The sequence below is a fragment of the Vespa crabro genome, chromosome 5 (assembly GCF_910589235.1).
Source record: "Vespa crabro chromosome 5, iyVesCrab1.2, whole genome shotgun sequence".
In the NCBI taxonomy this organism is placed as follows: Eukaryota; Metazoa; Arthropoda; class Insecta; order Hymenoptera; family Vespidae; genus Vespa; species Vespa crabro.
In genome coordinates, this window is record NC_060959.1 from 9,158,907 (window position 1) to 9,171,469 (window position 12,563).

At 33.8% G+C, this 12,563-nt stretch overlaps 1 protein-coding gene across 7 annotated transcripts in view; it reads left to right on the forward strand.

Annotated features, from left to right (window-relative positions):
- LOC124424304 (cell wall protein DAN4-like) overlaps nucleotides 1-12,563 on the forward strand; it is a 134,726-nt gene that overhangs the window by 3,455 nt on the left and 118,708 nt on the right. For 6 of the 7 annotated variants that reach the window (XM_046963156.1, XM_046963157.1, XM_046963149.1 and 3 more), the window contains exon 1: nucleotides 8,988-9,443. The exons of the other annotated variant lie outside the window; for it this stretch is intronic. The gene's annotated coding sequence lies outside the window, so the exon portion shown is untranslated. Of the gene's footprint in view, nucleotides 1-8,987; nucleotides 9,444-12,563 lie in introns of those variants that run through there. 7 annotated transcript variants of the gene reach the window in all.

The window sequence follows — 12,563 nt, forward strand, 5'->3', positions numbered from 1 at the left end:
GAATAGCGTGATTTCATTTGAAATTCTTTCGATAATTAAAACTTGTTATTACTCGTTTCCAATTTTTAATATCCCTTCTGCTCTTCTATTCATTAATTCCCAGTAGATGCCCTTAAACCTTGCCTGGTGATTCAGAAATTAGGTCACCTTCTTATTCGAGTGCTTCGCGAGGAAATATCCGATAACTTTAAATCTTTCCTTGGGTTTGGCGACCGACCGTGTTCGAAGTTCACTTTTTTCTTTCTTCTTCTTCTACTTCTTTTTTTTTTTCTTTTTTTTTTCTTTTTTTCTTTTTCTTTTCTTTCCTTAATTATTTTCTATTTTTTTCGTCCTACCTTTATTTTATTTATTTATTATTATTGTTATTATTATTATTTCTTCTCTTTTTTTTTTCTTTTTTTCGTTCATCCTCGATTCCGTTCTTGGTTCATCGAATTTTTATTTTTATACTAATACATCGGTATCTATGTGTGTTTATATAGATACCCGTTATTTCTAACCTTTCGTTAAGTACAAATAATGCGATAGGACGTGATAAAGTTTAAAGAAAAGGATTAAAGCTTTTCCCTGGGAACGTGCAAATTGTAAAACGTGGAAAGAAGTAAAAAAGAAAGAGAGAAAGAGAGAGAGAGAGAGAGAAAGAGAGAGAGAGAGTAATATGGTAAAGAAGAAAAGATAAAAGCAGGAAAATCTCTTGGCTACGTCGCCAGTAGTGGATGCCTCATTAAAGCGCTCGTGCTAGATCCAACGGATATAAACTTATTATCTTCGGTTACGAATCTCTACATCCTGAACGCGGATTTTAGCCATTGTTATGTACTAATGATTCAAGTGCATGATCGACGATATTGCGACTTATCATTAAAGAGTATCTCACTTTACCTATAAATAAATATATAATACATATATAGGTACTTATGTACATACAATCTGTACATATATTATATATATATATATATATATATATATATATATATATATATATATACTATCTGAAAAATCATCTCCTATTTCGTTCTATCTCGAAAATCAGCTTACAATATCCCGATAAGTTGTCCTCGTTAATTAAACTAAAGCCGCGTCGTGCTAAATTGGTCATTATCAGACCTACGAAGTTTTACGTAAGTCCTAACTATAGTTAGACTAATATTACTATATACTAAATACCTTTAGGTATATATATACCCTCAGGTATATACATATATATATATATATATATATATATATATATATATACATACACACATACAAACACATATGCAGATATAACACCGAGCAAAGACTTTATTACTATATAGAGCTCGACGATACAGATTTCAAAGATTTAATAAAATACAACTTGTTGTTCTTGAGCAGAAACTTTGAAACGCATTTTCTCGAAAATTATTGACTCGAAATTTGTAAAAAAAGCAATGAAAAAAATAACACCATTCTATGGAAAATAAAATGTCCTTTCTAATGATATACATCATTTGATTCCTCCTGTCATTTAAAATTTTTATGGATGGTCGTCAACTCCCTTAAGGGAGTAGACTAAAGTGAGTGAATTTATGAGAAGGACCAGTCTTCCTTTTGAAAATAAAATTGACCCGTCTCGAAAATAATTCGACAAAATCACTAGATTTTATAATAATCCTAGCGAATATTTTTCGCTTGGGGATATACTAATATATATATATATACACATACACATGTGTATGAGCTCAGAAAAAATAAAATAATAGTCCTATGTTCGCGAGAAGATAGATCCAACAGTTTTGTTTTATTAACTTTTTTTTTTTTTTCCATACTCTTCTTTCCTTTTTTATGTGTTTACTTTCTAAACACATTTTTATATCTTTCTCCATGTTTTCCATCCTTGCTTTTGTTGTTTTTGCAATTGTTATTGTTGTTGTTGTTGTTGTTGTGTTCTCGTCGTCGTCGTTGTTGTTGTTGTAAGGAATATAGATAGATAGATAGAAGCGCATTCTCGCGTTGGATTTCGTGACCGTTTTTGAAGCGAATTTCGAGTTTTCGATGGATTAGGATTCCAGTAGGTTATATCGATTTTCCATTGAAATGGTTTGAGCTATCCGATTTATATCAGATTTATTCTATAGAGTGAATTGGTGTGAGCGACGTGGTATCGAAAAAAGTACTGATATCTAACGAAAGGAATAACGAAAAAGAAAAGAAAAGGAAGGGGGCCCGGAGAGGAAAAAAAAAAAGAAACGAGATAAAAGAGAAAAGAAATTTCTAATAGAAATTTATTGCGGAATGAAACATTTTTAATTTTCAATCGTTAGATTCGAGAAAATCGATCTTATATTTTTCAACGTGATATACATACGCTCGTCATATTAGACAAATCTTCCATGTTGTATATTTGCGAATATAATTATCGACATAAATTAAATCTATGTATATCGCGATTATTCTTTTGTGTTTACGATTAACGTTTATGGAAATGTGAATTTGTCAATCGGAATCGAGAGTATTGAAATTTTCTAAAACGTCATTTAATATATATAAAATTTACTGTCTATTTAACGAGAAGATCCAAAGGAAAAATTATTGATAATGGAATAAAAAGTAAAAAAAAAAAAAAAAAAGAAAAGAAAATAGAAAAAAAAAACAAAAAAAAAAGAAAGGACAAAATGAAAGAAAACGTCGAAGCATTTTAAGGCATTAATCGTGGAAAATCTTCGTTTATAGGGGAGCGGGACGGGGGACGGGGGGCGGGGGCGGGGGCGGGGGCGGGGGAACAAAAAAGAATGAAAAAGAAAAAAAGAAAAAGACAACGAACAAAATCCCACCCCCCTTTAATTTCGTCCGTCTCTCCGTTCTTTATTTTCTTCTTCTTCTTCTCATTCACTTTCCTCGGGAGGCCGCGAAGAAATGTTTTTTTGCTCGCCATTAGATGTCAATCGTGCGTGAAATAATTTTCTCAAGTATTCCGTGGCTTTACCCTTCAATCTTTTCTCTCAATGAAAAACTTAACTTTCTTTATGTCCTACGTTCTTTCAACTTATCTATATACTTCTTTCTCTCTTTCTCTGATTCAGTCTTTTCTATTTTCGCAAGTACATTTCAAGATGCATTAGACACAAGATGTACGTGATTTTAAAATATGATTTGTGTTATCATCGAATATGGATATATTATAGAGGATTGACATACATACATAGATGGATATCGACTAGTAACATTTACATATATACATATATACATATATATATATATATATATATATATATGTGCTATATATGTGCTATATATGTATATATATATATGTGCTACGTGTTAATAGATATATCTTGTCTTCTCCCAACTTAGTCTTCCACCCTTTCTCCGCAATATACGTATATAATATTATCACAAGAATGTATTTATATGATTTCGAATAGCATTACTTACAAGTTTCGATAGTATATTCCCTAATATCATTCTCGTTTGTCACTAGCATTTATCGTATTTCATAAGTAACTACTAATCGATATTGGAACATTTCGATGTATATATATATATATATATATATAGTATATATAATATATATAGGTATATATGTATTCGACAAACCAAATAAATTTTATAATCGAAAAGATCTCTACGATATTATTGATGTATTTTATTTGAAAGATCAGACGGTTTCTACTTATAGTGAAAAATTCTTTAACGAGTTTTACCACTCTTAAAGGTAATATAAAAAATATATGGAGTAAATGCTTAAAGTAATATATATATATATATATATATATATATATATATATATTTGTAGATAAAGATAGGAAATCTCTTAATTCTTGACAAGTTCACTTTTTATTTAACCAAAGTGCATTCGATTCGTTCATCCTTTTTCATCTACTACTACTATTATCACTACTACTACTACTACTACTACTACTACTACTACTACTACTACTACTACTACTACTACTATTACGATTTACCGTACGATAGATTTCAACATCGATTGACTGCTCAAAGTGACGAGAAATGTTACGAGATCTCAACGGGGAATCAAATTTCTCAACTCTACAATACCATCGTACAAGATCATATAGTTAAGTGAATAGGTGTTACATGTCAATAGCTAAGTAACACCGAACTGTCTTGTCTTTTTTTATTACGAATTTATCACGAAAACTTTTTTATCTTGGGAAGCGTAAAAAAGAAAAATAAAAAAAAAAGAAAAGAAAGAAAGAAAGAAAGAAAGAAGAGATAAGCTAAGGCGAAATATTTAAGAAAATAAAGACTACGTGAGAGTGTTGTTTATTTTAAAAAACAACAACGATGACGACGACAACGACAACGACGACGACGACGACGACGATGATGATGATGATGATAATGATGATGAGAAATAAAAAGAAAAAGAAAATTATCTATCTAACAAAATTTATGTAACAAAAAAGAGAACAAAAAAAAAATTAGACAACTTAGGGAATTTAAAGGACTTAAAAGCATAAAGAGGACGCAAAAAAATAGGGGGAGGAGGGAAACAACCGAACAAAAACAAAAACAAAAATAAAAATAAAAATAAAAATAATAATAATAATAATAATAATAATAATAATAATAATAAATATAAGAAGTATGTAGAGATAAAGGTATGAAAAAGATAAAGATAAAGATATGAAAGAACATAGTATTCGTAAAATTTAAAGCGGCTTCTATGTTTTTAAATAAAATAAAAAGAACATCATACAAACATATTTAATTCCTTCCATATTTAATTTCCTACTCCTTTGCTCTTCCAATATCTCTCTTTATGATTTTCTTTGATAGTGCATACGCGTTTTCACGTATTTACTCTCTCTCTCTCTCTCTCTCTCTCTCTATCAAATTCTTTTTTTCTTTTCTTCTCACGAGTGCTGCATCTTCCTCTGTTATCGGTCACAGCATTCTTTGTGCATAAAGTACACGCATACATCCGAGCTTGATATTTACTTGTATAGGGCGATTGAGTGTACTTGAATGCATATATATATAATATATATATATATATATATATATATACATATGCATATACACACACACACACACACATACACTGAAGATCGCTGCAAACTGGGTGGGGCGGTTGCGCCTGCGTCACGTATCTACCACCGAGAGATATAGCCAGGAGCGTGTGTCTCTTGGGTTATCCTTAAAATATCCTGCCTATCCCCATTAGCACGAAATTCGAATCGCCGCTGAGGAAAGCTCGTCATTAATCTTTGCTTCCTCCCTCGTTTCTCATAGCATTTCTCTCTCTCTCTCTCTCTCTCTCTCTCTCTTTCTCTCTCTCTCTCTCTCGTGTCGTTTATGTATGTTCCCTGCGTAGTCTTCCTTTTCACACGTTACCGTCATTCCATATCCACTAGACAAGCCAATGATCGTCCTTCGTCCTGAAAAGTCACCATTTCACAGACCAGTCTCGTCCACTTTCTTTCTTTTACTTTTTTCTTTCTTTCTTTCTTTCCTTCCTTCCTTCATTCCTTCTTTCTTTCTTTCTTTCTTTCTTTCTTTCTTTCTTTCTACGCTCATCGAGCTTTATCTCGTTCTTCGACTATCCGACCGACCAGGAAAGGCGACGAAAGAGCAGTCTCGAGAGGGAAAAAGGGAAGAAACGAGTTTCGGAAGAGAGCTGAATTCGAAGCTAAAAAGAAAGAGTAAGATATATATATATATATATATATATATATACATTTAGAGAGAGAGAGAGAGAGAGAAAGAAGGGACCGAAGGTTGGTTGGTGGAAATGAAAGGTAGGGTACCGAGAGAACGCTCGTGTACGACCTGAAACACGGGCCAGTAATTTCAGGAAATTTAACGCGCTTTGTCGCGGGTAATTGCAGGCAACTCTGCCCTACCTGTACGAGACTTTTTTTCACTCTCTTTATTCGTACTACCGTATCCTTCCATCGCTCTCTTTCTCACTCTTTCTATCTCTCTCTTTCTCGCTCTCCCTTTCTTTTTTTCGTATAACGTCAAAAAGAGAGGATAAAACGAATGAAAAAGTAAGATATATGTATATAGTACCTGCGGCTGAATTGCGTCGATATAGTGAAATTCGACTTTTCTTGAATAGTAACATTGGGCGAATTTGAAACAGTCGGTATTACTTCTGGAATCTAGTAAAGAAGGAACGTGAAACGGCTAAATCTCGCGTCGTTCCTAAATCTTTCATGGAAAAAGCTGTGGGATAAGCCGGTAGCCGATGTTCTCTTTCTGTCTCTCTCTTTCTCTCTCTCTCTCTCTCTCTCTCTCTCTCTCTCTCTCTCATTCTCTACGCGGAAAAGTTGAAAGAACAAGCGCACTTCGTTTTCGCGTTTTTCTTTTTCTCCTTTCCCTTTTTTTTTCTATTCCTTTTTTTGAATCCAAAAGCTTCTTTTCTGATACCAGAATGTCGTCAACGTCATAAGAAAACTGTCTCTTAAGGTTAGCTATGCATGTAACTAAAGAGTTCTGATGTTCTGAATCGTTGCCGGATGAAATGAAAAAAAAATTAGAAAAAGGATAGGGAGAAATAAAAGGTAAAGATGCAAGTTAGAGGAACGTTAATTATATAAATAACGTGTATATATATATATATATATATAATATATAGGGCGTGACTTTATGTACCTATCGCTTTTGTATACAAAATTATTTTTCAAAGAAAATTTCGTACATGCCGTTCAAAGAAGCGAGTAATAACGACACAAGGAAAGAAAATTTTCCGCCAAGCTTTACTTTTCTCCAATGACTTTTTTTTTCACATATTCTACGTAAGCAATCGAGATACCCGAGCAGTTTCTATTTAAAGATCTCTATTTATACGTGCACTTAACATTAACATATAATATTAAAAGTGTAAGAAGAATTTCTCTAAAAAAAAGTCATTTGAAAAGACTTGTATCACGTAGAAGACGCTGAAGAAATGTGTATATATATATATATTTTTTTTTTTTCCTTATTAAATTTAATTTACTTATTAAATTGACTTAGACATTTCACAAGCGCCCATATATAAAATTGTTATTGTATTATTATTATGTATAAATATATATATATATATATATATATATATATATATATATATGTGGGAGAAAGAGAAAGAAAGAACAAAATACATAAAATATTTGATTTTGATGTTATATTAAAAAATTAATAATTATCTATTATGGCTAATGGAAGGAAATAGAATACCATCAAATTGATATCTACATATACGTATGTCGATAACAAAAACAAAATTTAATAGGAAGATAAGCAGATAAACAGATAAGTTATTCAATTTGAATTAGCCTTAGGTAAGTTCGCGAGATAGATCATGAGACATGAAATAACAAGAACAAGAGGATTTAGCATAAACTTACGAAATTATATATTATCACAAATCTGGTATTGAATTTAGAACGACGAAAAAGAGCTAAAGAGCTAGAGAGAGAGAGAGAGAGAGAGAGAGAGAGAGAGAGAGAGAAAGAGAGAGAGAGAGAGATCGTTCTCTTTTACTTTAAAGAAGATGATGTTCCCAAATGATCCAGAGAGCAACGTGTCACTATCTGCCTTTTCTCAGCGCCTTTTTGTTTTAATTTCGTAAAGGTACAGAAGGCCAGCCGGTAGTAGAGCAGCGCACGGACACACCATCGCCATGCTCAATTCTCCCTTCTTACTCTCAGAATACCTCCCACCTATTCTCTCTCTTTCTCTCTTACTCTCTCACTCTCTCTCTCTCTTTTTCTCTTTCTTTTCTATCTCTGCTTCCTTTACTTTCCTCAGCATCCTTAGCCTCGTGGGAGTCGCGCGAAATCTACCACCGTGGTTTTCAGCAGTGTGGATACTATATGAGAGAAAAAGACAGAGAGAGAGAGAGAGAGAGAGAGAGAGAGAGAGAGAGAGAGAGAGAGAGAGAGAGAGAGCGAGAAAATGAGAGAGAGAAAGAGAGAGAGAGAAAGAGAGCAAGACACATACACACACATATATATATGTCTACTATATGCCCTCTCTCCTCATCTTCTCCTCCCACATCTTCCCTCTCTCTCTTTCCTCTCGGTTGCCTCCACTATGTTTATCCCTGCCCCTCCACAGATTCTCTCTCTCTCTCTCTCTCTCTCTCTCTCTCTCTCTCTCTCTCACTCACTCACTCACTCCCTCTACTTTTCCCTCTCTCTGTCTCTCTCTCTCTCTCTCTTGTCTCCTTCTCTATTCCTCCCTCCTCCGTAGCTACCCCTCCGACGGAGTAAAGGGCTGAGCCGGCCAGTGCAATTCAGATCGGCGTCGAACACGCGCGCGCTTCTACGTTCCTCTCTCGCACGTCCGTTTCTCCGCGCTCGATTTATCTTTTTCCTTTCTTCCTTCCTTTCTCTCTCTCTCTCTTCTCTCCTCTCCTCTCCTCTCCTCTCCTCTCTTTCTCTTTATCTCTCGATCTTAGTTCCTTCCTTATTCTTCTCCCTCATTCTCTCTCTTTATATATATATTTATATATACATATATATATATATATACTTTCCTCTCTCTTTTTCTCTTTTTCTCTCACATTCTTTCCTTTTTCTTCTATTCATTTCTCTCTTTCTCTCTCTTTCTCTTTCTCTTTCTCCCCTTTTATCCTTCTCTCCTTCCCACTGTCATTAACACTATCTCCCAATTATTTTTATTTTTCGGCGATCGGTAATATATTTCCCCTTTTTTTCTCTCTCTCTCTCCTCCTCCTTTTCCTCCTTCTCCTCCTTTCTCTCGTTCTCCTTTCTCCCCTCCCCTTTCTCCCTGCCTCCCTTCCTCCCTCAATCTCCTTTCCCTATAGTTTGAGATATGACATCGAAACTTTAGTAAGATATAGTGAAAGAAAGTAAAACAAAAAGAAGACGTACAAGAAGAAGAAGAAGAGGAGGAAGAAGAAGAGGAGGAAGAAGAAGAGGAAGAAGAAATAGAAAGAAGGAATAGAAATAAGAAGAAGAAGTGAAAAGAAGAAGAAAAATCATTGAAAGCTCTACGAAGAAGAAAATAATATAAGGAGGCCACCGAAGAAAAGTGAGAAAGGGACAGAGAACGACAGGCAGACAGAGACAGAGAGAGAGAGAGAGAGAGAGAGAGAGAGAGAGAGAGAGAGAGAGAGAGAGAGAGAGAGGGAGAGAGAGAGAGAGAGAAAGAGAGTGAGAAAGTGCGAGAAGAAATTTGAGGGATGTTAAACTCCATCGGCTTGGATACGAAGAATAGATCGTGCGACGTTGACGTCCGATACGAACGATCGCTGCCATCATCGGCAATGACGTCCTTGAGAGAGAGACGCTGACTATCTCTAACGCAATACAACGAGGAATAGGGTGAAAGAGAGACATAGTGAATCAGAGAGAGAGAGAGAGAGAGAGAGAGAGAGAGAGAGAGAGAGAGAGAGAGAGAGAGAGAGAGAGAGAGAGAGGGAGGAAGAGTGAAAGAGAGGGAGGAAAATAGAAGGATAGAGGAAGAAGGAAGGAGAAACTGAGTGGGAAAAAAACGTGCACGTAAGTGACAGCTCGTCGATTGGTCGGTCCGTCGTTTACACATCCCTCAAAAGGGCGAATACATACGAAATATATTAAAACAACATTGTTCGTATTATTAAAATTATCACTATCCAATCTCGTCTCTAATTTAATTGATTTCTTTTTTATTCTTTCTTTTATTTTCTTCTCCCTTTTTTGTTTTCCTTTTTTTTTTTTATTCCTTCCTTCTTTCCTCTCTCTCTTTCACTCTTTTTTTCGATCCCATTTCTTCTATCTGTACCACCTCTTCTTCTTCTTCTTCAGTTTTCCTTTTTCATCAAACTAATCCGATATTCTTCTCAGTCAGTCAGTCTCTACCATCGTTACAAACTTCGTTGTCCCTTCTTATAGATCTGCAGTTAGTTTTCTCTGCCATCTATCTCGTTTAAGTAACTTTTAAATTCTATTATTCTAACTTCTTTTATTTCTTTGTCCCTCTCTTTCTTTCACCCTCTCTCTCTCTCTCTCTCTTTTTTTCTATTTCTTTCGCTCTCTCTCTTTCTCTATCTCTTTTTCTCGATTTCTGTCTCTCTCTCTCTTTCTATTTCCCTCTCTCTCTCTCTCTCTCTCTCTATTTCTCTCTCTCTCTTTCTCTCTTTCTCTCTCTCTCTCTCATTTGAAAGACGTCCCGCAAAGTAACCCTTTAAATCGAGCGTTCAACTACGGGCGTGAACTCGACGAATAACGTTTCGATCTTAAAAGCTCGAATATATATCATCGAGTGAAATTTTACGACCGTCCCACTGACTTATTCGTACGTTAATTAACGTGGTAGAAAATCCTATTTCCACATTCTCGCGATGGATAAATTATATCATTCTTTATACGTATATGTACGTATATATATATATATATATATATATATATATATATATATATATATATATATGTATGTATTTATAATTTTTGATAATAATTTTGTATTGAAATTTTATATGCACTGATATGCGCTTTTATTTATTTATCTTTTCCTTTTTCTTCCTCTTTTTTTTTTTCCAAACGTCAAAAATAATAAACGCGAGCATGAATGCAGACTCGTCAAAATCAAATTTCCCGACGTGTTTAATTTACATATTAATCACATGAAATAATATATATCTCTATCCCGTAATTTGTTTATTAATATCATGATATGTGGGATAATTAAACTTTATATGTATTCAATTATAGACACAATTATGATTTAATCATGATTGTTATTTTAGCATGAACGATTAAGGGGTATATCACGAAGGTTTTCGATAAAGTCGAGAGAGAGAGAGAGAGACAGACAGAGAGGAGAGAGAGAGAGAGAGAGAGAGAGAGAGAGGGAGAGAGAGAGAGAGAGAGAATTCTTTTTCTTTTTTTTTTTTTTTTGCTTTTTTTTAGGCTAATCACAATGGTCAATTTGTTAACTTATCATCAACTTATGTATCGCGTGAGATACTTAACGTGGTCGTGTATCCGTTGTCTTGTTGTAGAGAGAGAAAAAAGAGAAAAAATAAGAAAAGAAAAGGAAACAAAAAGAAATTTACGTTGGTCGATTGACTTTTTCGTAACTCGTCGAGCGTAATATTTTTCTGACACTTTTTCTTCTTCTTTCTATCGTATAACCATCTAATTGATTGTCCCATATAAAACGTGAAAATCTCAATGAAGAGAAACCCGCGATTGCGAGGAATTCGCGCTCGAACGAATTTCTCCGCCACAGAATTGACGTAGGTCGTTATTAACGCTAGAAGCAAATTTTCAATTACGGAGGGTATCCTCGTTATCTTGAGTAAATCTCGTGCAAGCGGTTAATGAAGAGGCTAATTTTCATCGCGTTATGCACAAAATGTTTTCATACGATACGAATGCAACCTTAGTAGGTAATCCGATCTTATTAATTATGAATAGAAGGATTTTCAAGTACTTATTGAAATTTGTTTACTTTCTTTCTTTTTTCTATACTTTCCTTTTTTTTTTCTTTTTTCTTTTTTTTTTTCTTTTTTTTTTATCAACGTTCAGACGAAATACAGCTTTTAATTTTTTTTTTTTTCTTTTCTTCCCCTATCCACTGTTCACTTTGTGTGCATTCGTCGACGAAAATGAAGTGTAAGATTATATATATATGTGTGTGTGTGTGTGTGTGTGTCTACTTAACATCATTTTAGAAACGAGTACGCGTACTGATTTCAAGATACATGTCTCAAAAGTCTTTATCTATTTTGACGTACCATTCGGATGGTTTATATAGGAGAAGAAAAAGAATATTCTACATCGACTTTAATGATACAATTCATTTATTTCCCGTGGAAATTGATCAAATTGAATGTGTCAAATTTAATTAAGAAAATCGTATTAAGCGATCATAACGACAATTCATTCGTCGACGCGTATGTCAAAATTTTAATCGACATAAACTTTCGGATTTATAATATAAGCGTTTATGATAATGATAGCTAGTGAACAAATAAACAAATAGAATTAATTTCTTTACGGTGAACTTGCTTTGAAATAAATAGACATATATATATATATATATATTTTGTCCTCAATTCGTTTTTCTTAAAATTCCAATTAATTATCCGATAATGACTTTTAAGACAACCTATATATATATATAACGTCGTATTCGAACAAAAACTTCTATTATTAGAAAAATTATCCTAATTATTATGTTGATAAGGGAGAAATCTGTGATAAGGGTTGAGTAAACAGCTTCATTAGAGCTGTGTCATTTTTCCAATGCAAAATACTATTACAAATCTTTTTTAACATTTTCGATCCGTTCGTTAGTTTCTGCCTCCTTAAAAAGAGACCTTTCTTCACTTCGCTCTATTACCTCGGGGGAAATAAGAAGAGAAAGTAAAAGGAAAAAGAAGAAAAAAAAAAAAAAAAAAAGAAAAAAGAAAGGAAAAGGAAAGGAAAGGAAAGAAAAAGGAAGAAAAATTGAGAAAGGGGGAAGTGGTCGATCGTGAAGGCAATTAGAAATTAGGTCGTTATAGAAAGATCACCGAAGAAGATGGTGGTCGTTCTCTTAGGGAACTAATAAATCTGGGCGTTTACTTATATCAATTCAATCTATCGATCTTTCCTTTGGAATTGAATCTCGTTCTCGAAAATGTACTGAATGAT